The sequence below is a fragment of the Rhinichthys klamathensis genome, unplaced genomic scaffold (assembly GCF_029890125.1).
Source record: "Rhinichthys klamathensis goyatoka isolate OS25496 unplaced genomic scaffold, OSU_Roscu_1.1 h1tg000157l_1, whole genome shotgun sequence".
Classification (NCBI taxonomy): Eukaryota; Metazoa; Chordata; class Actinopteri; order Cypriniformes; family Leuciscidae; genus Rhinichthys; species Rhinichthys klamathensis.
In genome coordinates this window covers 1,965,522-1,990,017 of record NW_026606692.1, presented here as the reverse complement: position 1 = coordinate 1,990,017, position 24,496 = coordinate 1,965,522, and the positions used below count along the sequence as shown (strand labels likewise).

Genomic DNA, 24,496 nt, shown 5'->3' with positions numbered 1-24,496 from the left:
AGTATGGAATATCATCAATATGATTCATACTCGGATGACCTATTGTTTGCCTTCTCAATAGTATTTTTTTAAGGATATAACCTGTAGATAATTATGCAATTATCGTCAGATTCATAAATACCCCTGTGGCAAAGCAATGTGCACACTACTCACCTCTCCTGCCCACTCACATCTAAACAAAGCCATTGTTCCTTTAGATTTCTTTCACTCGCTGTCCATATCTATCTTTCTATCTGTCTAATATCCTCTTCCGTCTTTTCACCCCGGTCTATATCTCGTTTTCTGTTGTAGAAAACACCAGAAGATTAATCTGCCTTATTGTTACTTACTGCGTACACTATATGAGCTCTCAAGCGTTCATGTGTTGAGTCGCCCACTGGATGCATTATACATTCAGATCTGATATCGACTAGTTTACCGCTGCCTTTCTAATCAAGCCTTTAATAGAGCTAATTATTTATCTTAACACCATCAAAAAACAAGGTCAGCATGACAGCGTGAATAATTCAGAGGGTTACAATGAGCTTGTAGTGTGTGGATGTTATTGTGAAGCTCAAGAGACTTTTAAATGGTTTGACAGCTGTATTGTCCCAATAATGCTTTGACCAAATTACTACTGTAAAGGACGGGCTACTCAACTGAACATGACAAACCACATCAATGATAAATAGGAAGTACTTTACAAACATTTCACACCAAGTTTACATATGTGTGTGTAGTCCAGAGATCTAAAACACACTGTGTTCACCAGTATTTAAAGAACAAGTTTTGAGAGATCCAGGAATTTTGTCATAATTTACTCAGTCTCAAGTTATTAAAAATGTTCAAACACAAAAGGAGCTGATAGACAGCATGTTCACACGTAAAAGTCGTCTTCTGAAGCTATGCGATAGCTTTATGTGAAAAAAAGGTTTTCCTCTGCTAATCTAGTATTACTCTTGCTCACATTGAACAAAAAACAGTTGCAAATGACTTCATTAACGCCAAGTGCATTGCACCTCTGTGTGCCATTTGAATACTTGAAAATGCATAATTTCCTTCATCAGTATGAAGGGAATGTTCTCAGTGAATAAACAGTCTGTTCCTATTGAATGGCTTGAGAAGACATGACATGTATTGAAAGAGTCATACGCACTACTTTCATTGTGCTTTTTTGTCACTTTTTGAGCTTAACAGTGTTTGTTTTCATTTTTAAAAAGAAGTCTCTTATACTCCCCAAGGCCGCATTTATTTGATTAAAAAAATACGGTAAAATAGTAATATTTCAAATATACAATTTAAAATTAACAGCTTTGAATATATTTTAAAAATGTAATTTATTCCTGTGGTGCAAAGCTGCATTTCCAGCATCATTATTCCAGTCTTCAGTGTCACATGATTCTAATATGCGGATTTGCTGCTCAAGAAACATTTCTTTTTGTCATCAATGTTGAAAAAATTGGAGCTGCTTTATATTTTTGTTGAAACAGTGATACATTATTTCAGGATTCTTTGATGAACAGAAAGTACATCGAATACACAAATGCATACAATTCACATCAAAACCCTTTGGTTAATGGTTGCACAAATTTCTAGAAAACAATTAGCCCTCTGAGTTAACCAGTCTACCACAAATCAAGCTGTTCTCGGTTCCTCTGTCGGTTTCGTGATGAGCATTTCTTGCACTCTTTCCCTCAGCAGAGGTGACGGCACTTCTCAGTATGCAATCAATCATTAGGGCCGGCCACTAGATTAGGACTGGACTCACTGTGTGCATGTGCTCTTTGAACTGTAGGGGGTGAACCGACCTCCTGGAGATTCAGGATGTGATACAGCAGCAGTTCAAAGGACAGAGCCATTGAACCACCAGAAAGAAGTCTGACAGGAAATGAGGACCAGAGGGACAATTGTGAGTCATATTCAAATTTTCACACAGCCTTTTAGCCTTTAATGATGTGGATTGACTTGACACATTTGGTGGGGTTTGCAGATTGCTTTGACTCTTGTATTTTTTTTTTTTTTTTTTTTTTTTTTGCAGATACAGCGACTGGCAGAAACAAAAGACAAAGTGTTTTCCTATACTTTTTTTCCCCTCTGGTATTATTTTGTTGCCCCTATTTGTTGCCTGGTCAGAAGTACAATGACTTTGCAAACACATACAGTAAGCTTTGCATTCAATTGGGTAACACTTTATTTGAATGAATTATGTTGACTTTAGGTAAAAATGTTCGTGATTTTAACGTTTACATTTACATTTATTCATTTAGCTGACGCTTTTATCCAAAGCGACTTACAATTGCTATATATGTCAGAGGTCGCACGCCTCTGGAGCAACTAGGGGTTAAGTGTCTTGCTCAGGGACACATTGGTGTCTCACAGTGGATTCGAACCCGGGTCTCTCACACCAAAGGCATGCGTCTTATCCACTGCGCCATCACCACCCCTTTTTAACGGTAAAAGACCGTTAAAAAACTGTTAATTGGTTAACAGAACCTTTCCTTACTATATACGGTAAATAACTGTGATAGATGTAATGGTACATTTCATGTAATTTTACTGTAAAATACCGTTAAATTTACAGTTTTTGAAAGTGAAAATGAAAAACTCATTGTATAATTTACAGTGAAAAAACGTAAATTGACATTCCCACAATTCCCTGCGTGACACTTTGCATTTGATGTTATTTTTTTTAAATAACTGTTTCTTCATAGTTTGCTTAGTCTTTTTCTAATCAGTTATGTACATTAGGGTTTAATGTGACATTTAATGTTGTTAAATTAATGCTTATTGCCTTTTTAAAATTTCATATGTGTTACCATAATGGTGTTTAATGTTTGTGTGAATGACACTGTGCAGCTTATATATATTAGTATTAACTTTCCTGTGGAAGAGCTGCTTATGATGAGCTTTGATTGATCATTTGACTCTCATCACTGCTGTGATTGTTGGCTGTCAGTGTATTACAATGGTACAAAACAGATATTAATTCTTCAATAGGTCAGGTCAGTAAATTAACATTATATCAGATAATGAAATACGGTTTATTTCTGTAAATTTTAAGTTAAGTCTGTAAAACCGTACCGTAGAGTCTTGCTACTGTATTTTATACGGTAAATTTCTGGCAACCACAGCTGCCGGTATTTTACCGTAAATTGAACAGATTTTTTTTAACAGTGTAACTTTGCAACTGCATGTCAACTAACTCTCATTAGAGTATTAGTAGACTGTCTGCTTAATATCTGCTAACTCTTCATTCTGTTGCTCCTCCAACAGACATTCTACTGACTAGAAGTAGCTTTGCAACTACATGTCCACTTATTCTACTAACCCTACCAGTCTACTAATACTCTACTAACACTTTAATGAGAGCTATAGACATGTAGATGCAGCCTTACTTATAGTCAACATAATGTTTTATAGGGACCATTAAGATAAAGTGAAACCTTAATTGGTTGCATTAAATTCCCGTTGGCCAAAATAATGGTTTGATACATGTTACATTTACATTGTTTGCTGTTAATTTTACAACTCAGTCTTAAAAGTCTATAATGTATTAGCAGGTTCCATTTTATATATATAATTTGTTTTGCAGTATTTCACAATGTTTTGCAGTATTCCTTATGAAGAGTAATGTTTTTACCACTTTGAATTCTTCTCATAAACTCTTTTATCTCTTGGAAAGCAAGAGTTGCTCCCGACACCCACTTATTAAAAATTGGGAGCCAAGTTATGAGACGTTGGCCGCCTTGTGTTTATTTACATCTTCACGTATTCACTTCAAGCAACATGTTTCTACAATACATAGCCTCTTTTGGTGGAACTGTTTTTCACACTTTTCTTTTGCATTCATTTATCTGCAGTCGTTCTGGACTCACATTAATATCTGCCATGCAAAGATGTGACACAATCAAACATAAAAACAAAGGTATATACTTCATCCATCTTGACGGCTTATGTGAAATTAATTCGTCATCTGGAGAAGGCAGGTTTGCCAGAGCTGTGATCAGTAAATAACTGCATAAAATAACACATTTCTGTACTTTGAATACCAATCATGGCTATTATGTAGAACAATCGCTTAATCATTCATCACATTTGTTTTTGTGTTAAATATATTCAATTCCAGCACATCTTTACTTTGAAAGGGGTCATGAGACATGATAAATCAAATTTTCCTTGAACTTTTGACAAATCAGAGGTCTTTGTACCCTTAAAACATCCTGCAAGTTTCATAGCTTAAACATCCTCCTCATTATAAACAGTGCATTTATTCAACCAAGCTCCAAAAACAACTCGTTTTGATATTTCGGGATCTGTGATGTCACACAAGCAAATGCATTTCTATATGACTGCCTCCAGAGCAAAACATCATAACAGTCATAGCAGTGGGCTTCTGTAATTCAACACTAATATTGCCGGTGACTGCAAACTTCAGTTGTTATTTGTCAGACCTCTTTTTTAGCTGCCACAGGACTGACCTCATATTGAGATAACCTGTGAACCGCAGAGTTAATGATGTCTTTTATTACTATTGCACTCTTGAGAGAGGCAGTTGTCCCTTATCCTTTAAATTTTCACAAAACAGCAGAAATATCACTCAAGAACAGCTTCAATTTTAAAGTTCAAAATGCAGCAGTGCTTGTGAACTACAATAGATTGATTGCCAGGTTTAAAGTGATCAATTACCAATCTTTTAATAGTTTTCAAAGCACAATGAGGCAACAAACCAAGTTCTATTTAGGCCAAATAAGGGCCCGAACTGCAGGTGCTCTGGTCGTGAAAATGGAAAATTCTAAGTCAACATGAAGGCTGAAGTAAATGACAGCGCCGAATGTGCATGCATCCCAGGCCAAACCAATGAAAACTGGTGCAATCAAAAAAAAAAAAAAAAAAAAAACATGTTTGGAAATAACAATAAAACAGGCAATAAAAAGGTTTGGAAATAACCAGAGAAAAAAAACTGCATTGTCATAATAATAATAAATCAAATGCATCCTGCATTTCCTTTGCATATCAATAATTTAGCATGATGTTCTTTAGTGTATTAACATTCAGCACAGAAAATCCTTTTCAAAGAAGTTTTTTTCCTCATAATTCAACTCATTTAAAGCTGCTACAGTTTGTGTACAAATTCAAGACAATCACTAGCTGCTGGACTCGAAATCACCTGCTGAAAAGCAATGTTCCCATTATAATCCTTAGGTTTATTAATGGATATTATTGTGTTGATAATTCGTTACGTGTCCAAGTGTCTTTTAAAAATGATTGCAGTAGAAAAAATACTCAACAGACTTGATTTTTAGATCTGGATTTAGGGGTAACACTTTATTTTGATGGTCCCTTTAACACATTATGTTGACTATAAGTAACTTTGCAACTACATGACAACTAACTCTCATTTGAGTATTAGTAGACTGTCTGCTTAATATCTGCTAACTCTTTATTGTGTTGGTCCTCCAACAGACATTATACTGACTATCAGTAACTTTGCAAGTGCATGTCAACTTATTCTAACTCTAAACCTACCAGTCTACTAATAATCTACTAACACCCTAATGAGAGTTAGTAGACATGTAGGTGCAATGTTACATAGTCAACAGAATGTTTTAAAGTGACCATCAAAATAAAGTGAACCCGATTTAGGTTTAATGGTAAGTGCACTATGCAGTGGCACTAAACAGCTTTGTCACACAAAGATCATTTTATAAATAGTAGGTTTTACATGTATGCAATTAGCAGATGGTTTTATGGATTGAAGATGGGCAGTTTATCAGAGCATGCATTCCCTGGAAATCAAACCCATTCTTTTTGCATTGGTAGCACTGTGCGTTTTACAGTTTGGGCTACAATAATGTTTTATACAAAGATATAAATGTGGCAGGAAAGAGCCAATAATATTCCGATGAAATTATTCCAGAGTCAGCACACCCTTACATCCCCCCAATTGGATGTTTCTGGTCTAATCTGACATGTCATTTTTCACCCTCCTAAACTAAGTTTATGCTTGGAGAAATCCAAGGAATGCTAAAAAAAGATGTGTGTTTTCCAACAGATAAACATAAGGATGTGTGCAGCCATGTTGTAGGAGTTATTAAGTTCGGTGATTGCCAACGCATTCTCACCCCAAGGCGTCACTAAAATGACAATTTTGACCATGCTTCAATATTCGACGCTTTAGGCACCCTTTAACGTCAGTTACATGACGCGATCCTAGGGCGTCATCTTACTGACGCTTTACCTAAGCGTCAGTTAGATGACGCGGGTAGGTTTAGGTCTGGGGTAGGGTTAGGATTAGATAGCGTCATCTAACTGACGTTAAAGGTAAAGCGTCAGCAAGATGACGCCCTAGGATCGCGTCATGTAACTGACGCTAAAGGGTGCCTAAAGCGTCGAATATTGAAGCATGGTCAAAATTATTCCCAAGGCGTCAGTTTCATGACGCCTAGGGATGAGAATGGGCTGTGATTGCATGTCAGCGTCGTCACAAGTCAAATGTCTTGCACATTTTCCCCAGTCACCATCTGAACATCACTGAAGCGTTATGGGTAATTCTGAAGCCCAGAGTGCAAAGTAGATTTCCTCCTGCTTCATCCTTCAAAGAACTGGAGGCTTTTCTTCTTGAAGAATGGTACAATATTCCACGACCACACACACACACACACACACACACACACACACAGTTTTGGACTCGTATGGCAGCACTCCAGAACTAAAGCTGTTCCAATTGCAAACGGTGGTGTGTGTGTGTGTGTGCGTGTGTGTGCGTGTGACTATATATGGCGTCCTTAAGGAGGATTGACAGGATTTCATGTTGACTTTGTTTTCCCATTCAATATTTTCAGGCAGTTGCTAAAAAAGAGGCACTCCATCAAAGCTCATAGCAAGCAAAAGGACAACATATTCAGGGACCTTGTTGGAAATGGATGTATGTGTGTCCACAGAGACCGGAAATCCTCCGCAACTCGAAAATCCTTGTGTCTCAAGACTGAGGAGATTGAATCTGAGAATGTAACACAGCACACCATATGGAGAGTGCTTGTGTGGTTCCTGATTAGTTCCACATAATTGATCATTGGTTTCAGAGGGACTTATCACCACCCAGACGCCCGTGTCATCTGTACTGGAGGCGAATGGTGTTTGTCATGCAAGCCAGTGCAGAGCTGAGATAAAGAAAATTCTGTCCTATGAATAGTGGATGCTTCAGCAGCACACGGTTTATAGCTACATTGAATTTTTCGCAGTGGCTCGGGGTTTTAAAATATGCCCTGTTGAGCTTGCTTAAACTAGATGTACGAGATTGGGAGCCTGCGTGAACGGTAAGTCTTTGCCAGTCTGGTGGAGCCCAATTTTCTGCTATTGGCAAGGCTGCTTATATCACTGAGTCATTGACAGCTCACTGCTGGGTCAAAAGCTCATGTTCCCCCTTTAACGAGTAGATACAAGTAGGAAACTTTTACAAACATGGAGTGAAATTTCCAGTTCTACATTGCAGAACAGCTGTGCTTTAGTTCAGGTGGGCAGCATATGAGCCCAATTTCAAATAGCATACATTGAAAAAAAATCAGTCAACCAAAAACGAGAAGTCATATTTACAGCACTCACCCCGGCTGTTTATCTTGACCAAAACTCAGAAATAGTGCACCAGGTTTGACATCGTTTATGTTAAATGCAATTTATTTTTCTAGTTATAAAAACATTATTTCTGAATGCTCTTTGAATGTTTAAAAAGTTTTAAATGTTTTTTTTTTTTTTTTAGTTCTTGGTTATCTGAATGTTAAGGGAACATTTAATTCAAATCATTTTGCAAACATTATGTGGAAGTTACATTTGGACAATCTGAAACAGGCAGTAACAACAAAGTGTTCAACAAACAAAAACAAGTTACATTAATGATGAATTATTGTTCATCATTCCATTAATGATGAATTATTATCAATGATGTTTTGAGAACATTACTAAAGACCAGACAACTTTGAACTAATGTTATATCAATACTGGAAGAACATTTGTTCATAACTTTGAGACTTGAAACTTACCAGAAAGTTCCCTCCAGCTGGGTCACTATGAATTGTCATTGAATGCAAATGGTTATATGACGATTCTTTAAAACCTCTCGTTTCATGTTCCACAGATAAAATAATCGCCAAAGGTTTGGAATTATGTGATGGTGAGTAATTAAAGATTTAATTGGAATTTTTGGGTGTACTGTCTCTTTAAGAGACTCAAAGAAATGTAAACTTGGCAAGTATCAATAGTGTTATCAAAGCACACTTGATGCATATTGATACACAGATCATTGCAATATAGCCATTATTTTAGTTTTATTTCTCGACCGTCATATTTCCAATTCGAAATGAGAGCACCAAAATAATGTCAACTTTCAGAGCTAATAAATCTTTAAACAGATTTGAGAGCTGTTTAATTCAGACTGTAAGCTCAGATGAGAGACCTTTAACACTCATGATTTTAATAAAACCTCCAAATGGCCAACTATGCTTCCTAATTTCACTCACGCACTGCTGTTACTGTTCATTTCTTTGATTGAGTAAATGGAGGGCCTTGTTGACTTGAATTTAGGTGGCTTGTAAAAGCGTCTTGAGTAATGCACTATGACAAAGTATTGATCATGACACAAATAGGCTGAGGTCTGTTTGTCTCTTCAGCGGAGGCAGTGCTGGCCATGGGACAAGCTGTCAACAGATTCCATCACTCAAGTGTCGGTTTGACAGTGTTCTGGCATTATGATCTAACACAGATCAGATGGCTTTAATGAATATGACATGTAGAAACACTGCACTACAAAACAAGGGAAAAATGTTTGACATTTCGGTGATGCATGCTGTTCTGTTGACATATTGCAACTTTTCTCAACATTTTTGATGTAAAAAACTACCAATCATTTTCCTTAAATAAATCCCTCACTGCAAAAAAAAAAAAAAAAAAAAAAAAAAAATTGCTGCCTTTAACTTTATATACAATTAACTTGGCTGTATAAGTAATTTCGACTTTGAATCTTGAATAACATAAACAAATTAAAAATAGTTCAATTTATGTTGCCATGACTTATTAATCATATCCTTGTTTACAGTGCTGACAAATGAAATAAAAAAATTAACTGAAATAGTTCAGTTTATTCATGTGATTTATTCATGTACTATAAATTACTATGTACTACTATATAATTTATGTATTATATTATTTATTTATATTTTCATATTCACATTTATATATATTAAGTTAATCTAATATTTATATTTATTTTCAGCTTTATTTCAATTAAAGAAAAAAGTTTGTTAACAATTTAAGCCCTAATTTATATTATATATACTACACAAATATGTATAACAAATAACCACCCAATTATCTAACTAAACTCTAAAGAGATTCATTGTTTTGAAAGAATTGAATGTTTGTGTGTTTATACACCAATATAGATATATTGTGTCATGTGCAAATTAAATTCACTCCACTATTTATTTGTTTCATAATTCACTATATTTACACTCTAAGTGGACAAAAGTCGATTTAAGTGCAACCCATCCAGACTGTAGATTGCTTTAGGAAGTAGGATGACATGTTGACCGTTGAGCATCTCGCAAAGCACCAGAAAATTATACCGTGATAATTGGGCAAGTCATTTGAATTACTCATGACAAATCAGGATCAGTCACAGTTCACATAGCCCAGCAATAACACACTTCAGGATGATTACCAGATCATATGTGAGACACTGACCAATCAAACACTTCAGAAAACATCCTGCAGGTGTCAGATCCACATTTGGTGATAGAATGGAATGATATTCCTCTGTTTTTGTACGGCCTGTATCAACAACAAAAAAAGTTCCATCACCATTAATACACTGGGTCTATAATTTCATTTCTAATAGACTGTAAGTGGTAAGGGTTGATAATTTAGTATCGCCCACAAGGATGTGTACTTAGTCCATTTCTCTATACTTTCCATACAAATGATTGTCAGAGTCCACTTACCACTACCTATTATTTAAACTATGCAGATAAGAGCTATTCTTGCACTGCTTATTAACTGCACAACTCCTTTTCCCCTAAAAATGCTTTGTATCCTTTTTTGTTCATGGTGTGATGATTTTCTCCACCTTGACATCTCAACAACTAAAGAACTGCTTTTATTTGAACTCCTCTAAATTGCCGATCCATCCTTCTGGTATTACCATCAGAGGAGAGAAGGTTGAAATAGTGGACACCTTCAGATATTGGCATTACACTGAATATCTTAACTTCCCTCAGCATACTTTGGCTATTTATAAGCATTGTCAACAGAGACTGACAGTTATCCGGAAATTAAAACACTTCAACTTATTCTGTATCATAGCATAATCGAACCAGTTCTTCTTTATGGTGCCATCTGTTTTTTTTTTTTTTCATACAGTATGCTTTCAATCATTAATATGAACAAACTTGTAAATATAACTCATTTAGGCAGCAAATTATTAGTGGTTCAACTTTAAATTGATTTGACTGCGTTGAGTCATTTGTGATTCGTAAAGTAGTTGATAGTGTTCTTAGGACGTAAACAGTTTAGTAGAACGTCACGGGTTGCCATCAGCAATTACGGTAATTACGACATGGCATGAACACAGAATAAGCTCGTTGTTTTGGTTCAGGGGGAACTGTAAAATGTGGCTTTAATATTTAGACCACTTCTATTATTGATTGTTATCATGTGCTATCATGAGTATTTCAACCAGTATAACAAAAAGTGTTTATGAATAACATCGCCTAGGGATTCTCAACTTTTGGTCTATGACAGTGTCACTTTAGGTAACCCTTGTATTTTTCCTCTATGTCACTGTGATGCATCAACAGCATTGAAAATAGATTCAGAGCGTTCTCTGACGCAGCACAAACTAGTGTGTGGGTGTCCTAAATATCCAACACTGTGTAAACATATGTTAGTGTGGAACTGCTGGCTGGGACAGCGGGAATTTCAGCTTTATCAGAGAGCTTTTCCATGGGATGAGTCATCGTCTTAATGGGATGATTTCAGGCATTGCTGTTGATGTCTCTTTTTGTGCATGAAACGGAATGCTTTACTGGGTTTTTTTCTTTTTCTTTGGTTTGTGTATATTGTCATTCAGAATCTAAAGAAAAAAAAAACCTATTAACTTGCATTAAACATCACTGCATTAAAGGGGTCCTATTATGCCCTTTTATGAAGTCTTGATTTTGTTTTTGGGGTGTACTAGAATATGTTTTCATGCTTGATTGTTCAAAAAAACGCTTTGACATATTTTACATAATTAGAGAACCTCTCTCCCCAGTCTGCTTACAACACGCCAATTTCGATGAAGCCCCTCCTTCAGAAATATGAAATGTGCTGTGATTGGTTAGCTGGCCCAGTGTGTTGTGATTGGCACCGCTTAGCGTGTGTTCGGGAAATGTCCTGCCCCTCCATAACTGCGAGTTCTTCTCTAGTGTAAATATGAATAAGGATGGCGTCAATTTCAAACCAATTCGAGCCTGATTCAGACCCTGACAATGTTAACGAACAAGAGGATTGTGCAGAACGGATTTCATGCACAGACTTTGCAAGCACGGATTTCACAGGACGTTTCAGAGTGGTATGTTTGTAATTTTCTTATTCATTATAGATACAATGTTATCCACCATTTCATCGTGATATTTGTAGGAAAACTAAGGTAATACAAACAATAATCGATCACAAAATCATGGCTAATGATCCTAAGGAGCAGTGAAACCTCTTACAAAAGTGAGAGCTTACAAAAGCTACAAGCTGTTCTCCATCAAATGTGCAGCACACAGATAAACATTTGGGTTTTAATGTTCAGGAACAGTGTTTATAATAAATTTTAACTACTCTAAGTTCAGAAAAAAAACAGTGTCTCTTTGACATAGCGACAACACTGTCTTCTCTAATGCAGCTCAAGCAGGCCTTGTCCATTTTTTTTGTGTATTCTGTGGGTGAGGATTATTTAAATTAGTAAACTTTACGACTTCATAAGATCCGTAAAAATCGCGTTGTAGTCCAAACGAGCCGTTCGTTGTAGTTCTTGAAAAGGGGATTCTGTTAAAAATATCTCCCTTTGGAGTGGACTTTGAGCTTTTGTAACCTTGCAAATCTTTTTTATGCTCAAACAGCAACATTACACACTAACTAAAGATGAAAAAGTAGAAAAGCATAATAGGAACCCTTTAAAATTCAAATGTTCAGCTCAGTTTGCCATGTTCAACCTACACAATATGCATTGAGTTCATACATTTATAAACTGAAGTACAGATTAATATTTAATGTTTTTAACAAAGCATCCTGTTGACTCCTGTTGTTCCGGTAAATGGCTCTCAGACATCAGAGCATTGAATGGCATGATGTGCAAATTGCTCACATATATATAGTACAGACTTCATGTAGTATAATGCATCAGCAATGCAGCATGCATATGGTATGTACATGTATATAGTGCTGATTTAAAGTCAACATGAAATCAAAATGGATCATATTTACTTTCTTAATGCATGTTTTTGTGGCCTTATTGTGCATGATTCACCAGTGTATTCCAAAAGAAAAAAGTTTTTGTATCATGGCAAGTCCTTGCAAAGTCCCAGTACTTGATGTTCATGAAATAATAATAATAATTTTCCTCCCTATATTGATCAGTATTTAACATCAGTCTGGCTTACTTTTGGTCTTTTGCAGTGGCAAAAAAACAATATGTATGCATTTGGGCCATTCATTTACATAAAAACGCAAACTTCAAAATGCAAGCCTACCCTAAAATATATAATATTACCAAAGCAGATGCTCATTTTTTATATATGAGGAAATTTTGATAAATTATAAATTATAATAATTGAATATATTAATGAAAAATCTGTTCATCTGTGCACATATAAGTTGTCATGATTCTGCCATCATGTCTCTGTTTTCTCTGGTCTTGTGGCAGGATCATGGCAGACCCATGTTTTATGTACAAGCGCATGGTCTGTTATTTGGACCATGTGCTTGTGTTGTCTCGTCTCGTAACCCCGCCCCCTTGTTATCCTCGTCTTGTGATTAGTGTCTAGTCAGTTTCACCTGTCCTCGTCATTAGTGTTCCCTATTTAATCCCTGTGTATTTGCTGTCCTGTGCGATTCATTATCATACGTTGTGTGATTCTAGCTGTGAGTATCTTGTAGAGAGTCTTGTCTAAATAAGTGTTTTGTTCCTGTCATAGTTGTTATTTACTGTCTGAGTATTTATCTTTGTCAAGTCGATCTGTCTTGTTTTGCCCCATCGTGGGTTTTGTTTTCTGTTTTTGTCTTTAATAAACCCCTGTTTAAGTTATTTGCTGTCTGCAATTGGGTTCATCTGCTATCCACATAACAGAATGAATCGCCCAATACAGAACCCAGCGGACAGTATGTCCTCGCCTGTCTATTGCCAGTCGGACCCTAAGGATTGGTGGTACCAGGCCATCGCTGACGCAAAGAGGGGCAAACTCCCGATTCCCGCCCAGGGACAGCGATCGGTAAGGGAGTATGCTCGGGTCGCGAATGAAAGGAGGTTTTTCTTACCAGAACTCCTCCTTAACCGCTACCTCGTCGCAGGTCTCAACTCCCCTCCGCCCCTGGCTGAACGGGAGGAGCTGGTGACCCGTCCGTTCACGGAAATGGTGGATCGTTATCGCGGAGAGAGTCACAGACACCCTCGAGCTCACCATCCGCCAAGCTGCCTGTGATTCCGGAGGGTCGTGTACTAGCGGTGGTCACACTTGGGGAGCAGGCCCACGCCGCTTCAGTCCCTGAGACATCATCTCCACCCACGAGTCTCTGCGGCAAACGGGGCAGACACGCCTCGTGGGAGTTCGCCTCGGAGTCCTCCGCTACAGAATCAGCGCGGTTTGAGACTGCCCTTCCTGGACCAGTTACGGTCCCTGTGGAGCTTTCACAACCGGCCTCCAGTCCAGCTACGGCGTCTGCTCCCCGACCTAAGAAGAAGAGGAGGGGAGTCTCTGGTCTGTTATCATCCCCTGTATCTGCAAGCGCTGTTCCTGAGCCCGCTCCAGCAAGCGCCGCCCTAGAGGCCGCTCCAGCAAGCGCCGTCCCAGAATCTACGGAGAGACTCGCGGCCGATCTAGCCGCAAAAGAGGTCTTGAAATCGGTTTCTGCTCGTCATGAGATGCCCATCTTCCTTGCTGCAAAGACCCTGTCTGATTATTTGTCTAGTCTAGCTAGAATCCTTGAAGTCCCAGTCTGTCCTGTCTTATCCCCAGCCCCCGAGTCTGTCGCCGAGAGCGCTCCACCTAGTCCTGCCCTGTCGCCTGCCATGTCCCCTGTCAGGAGTCCCGTTACCTCATCCTCTGTGTCCTCTATGTCTGAGCCTGTTGCTGCTCCCTCAAATGCAGTATCCCCATCTGTTTTCCCGGTCTCCACTAGTCCCCGGACTGTTTCACCATTTGTTCCAGTCGCCACTTGTCCCCGTACTGTTTCCCCTGTCGCCACTAGTCCCCGGACTGTTCCCCCTGTCACCACGAAACCCCGGACTGTTTCGCCCAAGCCCCGTCCTTGTGTGTCTTCCTCCAAGTTCCCCCGGATTCCCCGTCCTCAGCCCTCGTCCCGAAGACCCAAGACCCCTGTCCCGCCCATCCACCCTGGACTGTCTCCCAAAGACTTTGTGTTTCCTCCACCTCCTCTACCCTGTATGTTATTTTTGATGTTTCACCCTAACCCTGTTATTGTTTTTTCATGTTTGCCTTTATTAGTGTTTTCCATGTTTTGTTGGTTCGTGTCTTTGTCACAGTCTGTCATGTCCCGTGTTTAGTTTCCCTTTGAGGAGCGTCTGGAAGCCGCTCCTTAAGGTGGGGGTTCTGTCATGATTCTGCCATCATGTCTCTGTTTTCTCTGGTTTTGTGGCAGGATCATGGCAGACCCATGTTTTATGTACAAGCGCATGGTCTGTTATTTGGACCATGTGCTTGTGTTGTCTCGTAACCCCGCCCCCTTGTTATCCTCGTCTTGTGATTAGTGTCTAGTCAGTTTCACCTGTCCTCGTCATTAGTGTTCCCTATTTAATCCCTGTGTATTTGCTGTCCTGTGCGATTCATTATCATACGTTGTGTGATTCTAGCTGTGAGTATCTTGTAGAAAGTCTTGTCTAAAGAAGTGTTTTGTTCCTGTCATGGTTATTTACCGTCTGAGTATTTATCTTTGTCAAGTCGATCCTGTCTTGTTTTGCCCCATCGTGGGTTTTGTTTTCTGTTTTTGTCTTTAATAAACCGTTGTTTAAGTTATTTGCTGTCTGCAATTGGGTTCATCTGCTATCCACATAACATAAGTAGCATCTCACAGACATTTAACCACTGTTCTCTGAAAAGTTTTTTTTTTTTTTTTTTCTGTTTCTCAATATTTGTTAAAGCTAATGTCTGTACTTAAACTGCCAGAGGTCTAAAGAACTATGTGTTCATTAATTTAGTAATTTCAAGCCTTTAATTGATTCTAAATTGAATTAAAATGGGTCTTGAGGGGTTTGGGAGAATAGTCTGGTTATTAATCCTGTTGAAAATGCTTGACTTTTTTTTTTTTTGTCAATGCTTGACTCGAGTATTTGCTTAGTTGCATCCGGGTCATCACAGTAATGTGCTAAAATAGCATCTATGCTGTTTTTTTTTTTAAAACTAACATGTTTAATTGTTTAATGCCTGTTAGAAATTCTGGTCTAAAAGTATGAGTCATGTGTGGCAATTTGTTCTTGTTATGTATCTAAGAATATCACCCTTGAATCATTTCTAGAAAGTTCAAAGCTTGTGTCGCCACATGCCCTGTGGAACTTCTCACCCAAACCCACAAAGAATCTGCTCTTGGGATGCGTAGAATGACTCTTCCATATGATCTAATGGACATGCATTTAAATTAATTATCCAAGTGTCTGATTGCAACATCATAAATTTGCAATGCATTAGCATGGGCACATTCACTTAAAAGTCACTTACTTTTAAATGCTACAAACCAAGAGCTTTGAGCTGTCTGGATCATGTAACACACACCGCCCCACGTTTGTCACTAAGCATTTGTCTGATATGCCCTGTGAGCTTTTCCAGCCCTGGAAGAGCGCGAGAGTGTTTCCCCGAACTCCCCCCGGCCCTTAAACTGTATTCCAGACACCAGGTCTGAAAATGTTTTGTCAAGTGTGAACAGCAAGTGATGCCTTGCAGCTACCATGCTTTTCCATGCCAGACTTTTCATTTTCATCTGCTAATGCATCTCCCATCAAAGCTGCGCTTATTTTATAGATTAGTATAAGACTCTTGCCACATACAGGGTGCTGTTTCTTTTTCTCTCATTGTGTTAGATCGACAAATCCAATGTAGTGCATGGAGTTGTGTGGTTGATTCTGCTTTGGCTTCGTTTGTAAATGAAAAGTATGAAAAGTTGCTTTTGTTATTTTGTCTTTATTACTATGTTCTATTTCTATGTTATTCAGTTAGCTATGCTTAAACATATTTTTTAGAGAGGACCTATTGTGCTTTTTTACATTTTCAAATGTATTGTTGCTGTTTGTGCATGAAAAAGCTCTGCAAAGTCACATAGTCCCTCCAGCAGGAGTTCTTCTCTATATCCGTGTCACTGTTTCTGAACTCCCTGAAACGTCTTGTCTTGAGTTTTATTCTGCAAACGAACACATCACAATATTCCTCATTAAAATAAGTGTGTTGAAACTTGTGGTTATGGCAAGGGGCCCTCGCTTAAAAACACACTTAAAGCAGTTGACCAATCACAACACACTGATTCAGCCGACCAATCAGATCACATTGTACTTTTTGGAAGGAGAAGCTTCATAGAGGAAATACGTACACATTTAAATGAACAATTATCTTTGTGTTGACTACATTCATCAAGCTTATCCATAATTATTGTAAAAAAAAAAAAAACCTTCATTTTAAGGTGATACTAAAGTAATAATGGTAAACTATGCATAATTACAATACCAAACCCTAACCGTAACTCTATAGTAAGTGTATGTATAATTAGTTATTATTACTCAGTTCTAATTTGAGTAAGAACAATGTAACTACGTCACCTTAAAATAAAGTGTATGTATTTCTAGAATGACACAGATCAGGGTTTTAAACTGTATTTAGTGTAGTCTGCAAAGCTCAAATAGTCATACATTGCCAAAGTCATAAAATAGATAAACCTGCTTTCACCGTTCACTTATTGAGAGAGAAAACAATCTTTTCAGTCTACTCGTCTTCTTTGCCACCCTCTGAAGTTAATCCATGTGCAATTGGTCCATTATTTTGTAAGATGCTGAAAATTTATTTGTTTATCATATATTAAGTGCCAAAGAGTCATTTGCCTGACTCTGCAACTATTAAAGAACAAAGAAAACCGTGAGCATTTGGAACAACATGGGGGGGAAAAAATGATGAAAAATCCTTTTTTTTTCGACCTCCAAACTGTTTTTTTCTCTGTGTTTACTACTACTTATTCTACGCATAAACATCAACATTATTGAGCCGTGTACAGTATGTCAGCATGGGAGGCTTGGAGATTTCAATCTATACAGTATCTCTGCCACCTTCTCTGGATTCGATTTGTCCCATGTAACGAATGTACTAGTTTACAACAACACAATAGAAGATATACAATAGCAGGTTGGAAAAAAACATTGCCTGGTTTGATGAGTCTTGATTTCTGCTGCAACATTCAGATAGTAGGGTCGGAGTTTGGTGTAAACAACACTAAAGCATGGATCCATCCTGTCTTGTATCAGTGGTTCAGGCTGCTGATGCTGTAAAGGTGTGTTGGATATTTTCTTGGCACACTTTGGTCCTCCTAAATTGAGCATCATTTAAACGCCACAGCCGACCTGAGTATTGTTGCTGACCATATCAATCCCTTTATGACCACAGTGTTCCCATCTTCTAATGGCTTCTTCCAGCAGGATAATGTCCATGTCACAAAGCTCAAATTATCAGCCGACAAATCTGCAGCAACTGTGTGATGCTATCATGTCAATATGGAGCAAAATCTCGGAGGAATGTTTCCAGCACCTTGTTGAATCTCTGCCATGAAGAATTAAGGCAGTTCTGAAGGCAAAGGGGGTTCAACTCGGTACTAGCAAGGTGAACCTAAAAAAGTGACAATGTGACTATGTTGTATAAATTTACAGAGAAATTCAAGGCATCTCAAAAAAAGTATTTCAGTGTAAAGTGGATAACTTTTTTCTGTTACTTCAGGTTTACTTCATCCAAGCATTCCAGTTAACTGAGTCAGTCCAAACAGACAATTACTGGTTATAAAACTTACTATACAAATGTTTCTTCTATCAAGCTACCATTAGGGTAGAGGCACATTAAACCAAGAACTCATTTGAGGATGCAAAAAAATAGCGGTGAAGCCAAATAAAAGGGTGAAAGTACTAAATATTACTGCTGAAATGTGCAAAAGTGACCCAGCTTAAGTTGATTGGCTTCCGTTGTTATTTTCAATGTAATTCAGAGAGCTGCATGGAAGAGGTCATCATGTCACACCCATTCCTAAATGACACATGAAAACAAAAAGCCACATTAGGCTGTGTATTGCAGTGATTCTACAATAAAAAGAGCATCGTTAGGCACTACACATAACACAGCCTCTAGAGGCTTATTGTTTTATAAAGCAATGGCAACAGCAATATGATTAAAAGACAATCTCATGAAACCTGTCCATATCATATATATTTCTAGCTAAATAAATTTATAATAATAATAATACATTTTAAGCACCACATTTAAAAAAAAAAATTGTGACATTATTTTCATGGCAATTAAATATCACTTTAATAAGAAGGAAAACAATATTAATCAGATTCTAATGAGAATTACTATTAATAATAGTAAAGTAATAAAGAAAATAAAGAATATGCAAAAATAAAATACATATATATATATATATATATATATATATGTAATAAATTAATATTTTGCATTTTTTATAATAATTTAGGTAGAAAATGTGTAAAAAAATGATGCAAAGCATTATACTATCTATATATATATATATATATATATATATATATATATATATAAATTGGTTTTCCTTTTCCATTTTGAAGAACAATGTTAGCATGTTTGAATCTAGATGTTAGATTCAAACAAATACATATATTTTTAAACAACAATTAAATACATTCCTAATTTTATTAACTTTAATAATCAAAATAAACAATGATATACTGTAGTTTTATGCATTTGGTGTGTTACTATTGAATTCGGTTGATGTGCGGCTCATCCAATCAGATTTAAAAACCTCAACCATACATTATATTATATCTAATTGTGTAGCCTTTTAAAAATGGCACTGCAGTACAGTATATGCCAGAAAGTCTTTTTATATAGTTTCTCCTTTTTTTCGCCGCTCCACTGGCATATAGCCAGGCTCCATTTTATTGTAAGTCACATAACAAATGAGACCACTGCATTTTTAAATCTTTTTTTTTGCAGATTGCACCTCTAATGGTGGTTTTAAATGGTTCCAGTTCTCGGAGCGAGCTCTTACTCCCTGCCATGGGAGTGACACCATAAAGTGCAGGAGCTACACTGAGAGCAAAGGTATATATATATATATATATATATATATATATATGAGAGCATATAGGCGAGATATATAAACCTGTATTATATGGTTGTCAAATGATTATGATCCCTGCATTGCGCACTGCATGCATGCATACTACACAGGAGAGCTCCATTAATCATGCGATGGCAGGGAATGAGAACAGATGTTAGAAAACGACCAGTGATGGCGAATGCTTCTAATCGTTAGGAAAAGCAAAAAGCAAGGGTTGTTCTGCTGGCTTTATTTAATGTCAAACATAACCTTATCTTACTTCATGCTCCTGCATGTTCTTGTTGTGCATGTTGTTGTTTTTTTGTTTGTTTTTAATATTACTAAAATGTATTTATTTATTTATTTTTAAATAAAGTCGGTAACACTTTACAATAAGGTCCCGTTCGTTAGTGTTATTTAATACATTGACTAAAATGTACTTAAAATGAACAATCCGTTTGTTAAGTTCTGTTCATTGCCAGTTCATGTCAGCTTGGGTCCATTGAATAACGTTAACAGATGCAGCTTTTGATTTAAATAATGTATTAGTAAATGTTGAAATTAACAGTAACAAAGATTAATAAATGCTTTAGAATTGATATTCACTGTTCAAGTAGTTAATTAATGTAAACAAATGGAACCGTATTGTAAATTAAATGTCACTTTTGATCCATTTAATGCATCCTTGATGAATACAACTATTAAAAAAAAAATACTGAACGGCATACAGAATAGCACATATTTGTGCTCTTTATCAGCTTTCTGGCTGGCCAGACCATTCAAAATCTCTATGTATTGTAAGGTCCACCCATTGGCCCAACACCGGAATCCAATGGTATGGTCGAAGGGATAATGCGTGTATGTCTTTTCAGCGCTCCAGTGAAGTTCACTTAATTTATTGGAATTTAGTTAAAATAATACTTTAGCTACGCTTAATCTGACTCCAATTTCAAATGTTAATCAAATTTAGATTGTGTTTCTTATTAGAAAACAGTCATAAATACTGATTATGAGTTAAGTTAGATCTTTGATTATTCTAGCCATTTCATAATTTCAAATATTCGTTCATTAAGGACCAGGGGCCTCATTTATAAAACTCTGCGTAGGATTTGCGTCAGAAGTGGCGTACGGATGAAACATAGGACGTGCGTACGCACAGAAATATTCGGAGTTATAAAACCGTGCGCACGCACATCCTACGCAGTTTTCCCTTAATAAATCACAATCAATTCTAAATGTAGCGCAGCTTTTGCGGCTTCATGTCACGCCCATAGTTGCCCATAAATAGTCCGTGAAACGCCCATAGTTGCCCATAAATAGTCCGTGAAACGCCCACAATTTAATATTCATCGATTGTGAAATCATGGCAAATACAGAGAGAGAAACCAAGAAACGTAACTTCACGTATTATTATCGTTGGCGAGGTGGATAAGAGGAGTAAAATGTTGTTTGGAGGGCACAGTGTGGGCATTACTAGTAGCCTAATGCCAAAAAGGCACTTGAGTGGCAAAAGGTTGCAGACGCCGTTAATGCTGCAGCCTCACAACCTCGGACCGTGGCAGAAAGAAATGGTCGGACATCAAAGTCGATGCAAAAAAGCGTCTAGCTCTCCATTACGTATTGTGATGGCATCATGGCATTTTATTACCATCCATTTGATTGCATCTGACAGGCTACATATGTGTTATGAGGATGAATTGCATAACATGCCAATATTATTGCAGAATATATTTCACTTTTCTTTTTTGCAAATATGTGTTAATTTGCATTTCTGTTGTAATCTTCGTTTGATTTTGTTTGTTTTACACTGCAGATCGATCAAACGGGTGTTCGTGTAGGCTGTTAATTGTAAGACTTGCTTTGTGAAGTCTTCGTGTTATTTATGAGAGGCAGTATTGCCATTTCTTTTACACAACGGTCTACACTTTCACGTGTTTTTTTCCATCTGCCGACGGTGTCGCCATTTCTCATTTCACCCGTTTTTGTGCGTACGCCTGGGTCAGAGCTTGCGTGAAGGACCGCACATTTTACCGTCAAGTTTGCTTTTTATAAATACCAATTATTGCGTAGAGAGCGGCGTACGCCTTTTTTTGTGCGTACGCAACGTTTATAAATGAGGCCCCTGGTGTCGCTTTGAGACGTCACGTCGCGAGTGTGCACTCACGATCACAAACTAGCCAGTCCTAAAATAGTCAGAGGGTGCAGTGCAAACTATCTTACCCTACGCGGCCGCTCACTGCTGACTCATAAGTGTAATTTTTCTCAATAGTTGCAGCGTACAACATGCTAAGTTAGGAGATAGTCAGGAATCAGAAGGTCTAATGATGTGCCCCATGCTCCATTCATTAGTGCCTTAGGTGTGATCTATCCTGGACAGAGATTTGCGGGAACAACAGACTACACATAATCTACTAGAAATAATGATTCCAGAAAACTTCAGAATAATCAAGGTTAACATTTATTTTTGTCAGGAAAAATGTACCGTGCCAATTTCACAAGTAAATGATTAAAAGCCAATTCAGAAATAATAAATGCGTGACATCAATTACTCAAAGATGATTCTAAAAGTAAGCAATGCATTCCTGACAGAGACACAGATTCGTGTGTGAGAGCTTTCCAAGGGGATAACACTGACACATTACTCCATGGGTTTTTTTTTCTGGTTACAGTTCCCCAAGATTGCTCTGTTACCTAGCCTTAAATACCCAGACCAGAAAAAGGGTTGTACCAATATTTTTCCAGTGTGTTTTGGGTCAGTTCCTGTACCCCAGGGGGTAGCACCTGGTCTCGGGGGAGAGGGGAGATGTCTTGAAGAAACATCACCCAAAGAGGAACACAGGATTCTCCTAAGTCCTCAATCTTTCTTATATTACCAATGACTGCAATGAAATTAAGACCATTTTACCAATCGCACCGAGACACTTAAAATGATACCAAACACGAAAAGGAAAAACAATAGATTCCCAAGATACATCATATATGATATATAAGCATTCTTAGTGAACTTTTGGTGACTTGACTCAGGGGGAGAGGGAGAGGGGGATGCAGAGATAAGATAGGAGAATTGTTTGGACAAGACAATGTCCTGTGCTTTATGGCGAGTTTTATCTTTTGTCTTTAGCAGGAAAATCAGTTCTTACAGTATAAATCACATGGTAAGAATGTGAAATTATGCTAAATATTTAGTCTTAATTGGCCACTTAAAATGTGCCACCGCACATCACTTCTTTCTATCTGCCACAGGTTCCTGGAGATTTGAACGCCACTGCAAGCCTAAAATAACCCCGCAAGTTCAACCAATCAAAGGAGAATCCATTAAGAGGCACAAATTCCCAGTTGCCGCTTATAAATGTAACTGCGTCCAAAAACTGCCGCCTCTATCTCAGGATGGCAAGGGTTGAGCTGGTGCTGTGGGATTGTGAACACCAGTCAATCAAGGTCATGTGGACCCCGATGGCTTCTCCCCACGGCAACAGTAATCAATTGCCCTATGGACCTTTGTAAAATGCAGCAAAAAGGGAGCAATAACTCTACTGGCACCAAAGAAACAGAAAATAATGTTATGCGTATTGGCTTTGCTCCACTCGGGTACATTTCATCAGGAAAAAGAGAAGGACTTGAAAAGCTAAATCAATAGTTAATTATATCGGGCATAAACATAAATACAGTTGTGCTAATGCCTTGGTGAGAATTGCTAAGTATTGGTCTTGGTGGGTTTTAAGAGACCCATTTCATCTTATGTAGCCGATAGTCTATTAAATGGACATGGTGTATTTGTATCCAAATAATGTTCTTACGTACAAAAAAGAAAAAGAAAAAAAGAAAGTAAGCTAAGAAATAAATAATCTAAATGTAGTTTAGCCCGAAGCAACTGACCAGCGAAGTGTTGCATGGGCAAGTTTGGATTGTAAGCCATTAGTGGAACAAATGGAAAGCATTTATCAACCTACCCATGTTTACGATCGGTAAAAACATGCCCTAATGAGGAATACAAGATTATAATTCAAAAAAGCATGAAGAGAAGCATGAATACAGGCCTAAGATCAATTTCTACGCCCCTGTTCTTATAGGCCTAGATTTGATGTACTTGTTTACTCAGCCTCATGTCGGTTTGGAATATTTTCTGATGACAGACCTGTCCTGCCTCAATTGATCAATTCAAAACAATGGTTAATTCAAAAATTGGCCATCACTACTTCTTTCGTAAAATATAGTCATATGGAACAGTTTTCTGCTTTTACTACATTTAGTATCGTTTAAAAGTTTTTAAAATGAATTAATACCTACACTAACCTAAAGGATTATTAGTAACACCATACTAATACTGTGTTTGACCCCCTTTCGCCTTCAGAACTGCCTTAATTCTACGTGGCATTGATTCAACAAGGTGCTGAAAGCATTCTTTAGAAATGTTGGCCCATATTGATAGGATAGCATCTTGCAGTTGATGGAGATTTGTGGGATGCACATCCAGGCCACGAAGCTCCCGTTCCACCACATCCCAAAGATGCTCTATTGGGTTGAGATTTGGTGACTGTGGGGGCCATTTTAGTGCAGTGAACTCATTGTCATGTTCAAGAAACCAATTTGAGATGATTCAAGCTTTGTGACATGGTGCATTATCCTGCTGGAAGTAGCCATCAGAGGATGGGTACATGGTGGCCATAAAGGGATGGACATGGTCAGAAACAATGCTCAGGTAGGCCGTGGCATTTAAACGATGCCCAATTGGCACTAAGGGGCCTAAAGTGTGCCAAGAAAACATCCCCCACACCATTACACCACCACCAGCAGCCTGCACAGAGGTAACAAGGCATGATGGATCCATGTTCTCATTCGGTTCACGCCAAATTCTGACTCTATCATCTGAATGTCTCAACAGAAATTGAGACTCATCAGACCAGGCAACATTTTTCCAGTCTTCAACTGTCCAATTTTGGTGAGCTCT

At 37.7% G+C, this 24,496-nt stretch overlaps 1 long non-coding RNA gene across 1 annotated transcript; it reads left to right on the top strand.

The window, feature by feature from the left end:
- The first annotated feature begins 1,772 nt into the window (after positions 1-1,772).
- Positions 1,773-23,354, top strand: LOC130090995 (uncharacterized). Its single transcript, XR_008807757.1, has 3 exons — positions 1,773-1,888; positions 19,443-19,550; positions 22,792-23,354. It is a non-coding gene; the product is annotated as an uncharacterized LOC130090995 (long non-coding RNA).
- Positions 23,355-24,496: the final 1,142 nt, after the last annotated feature.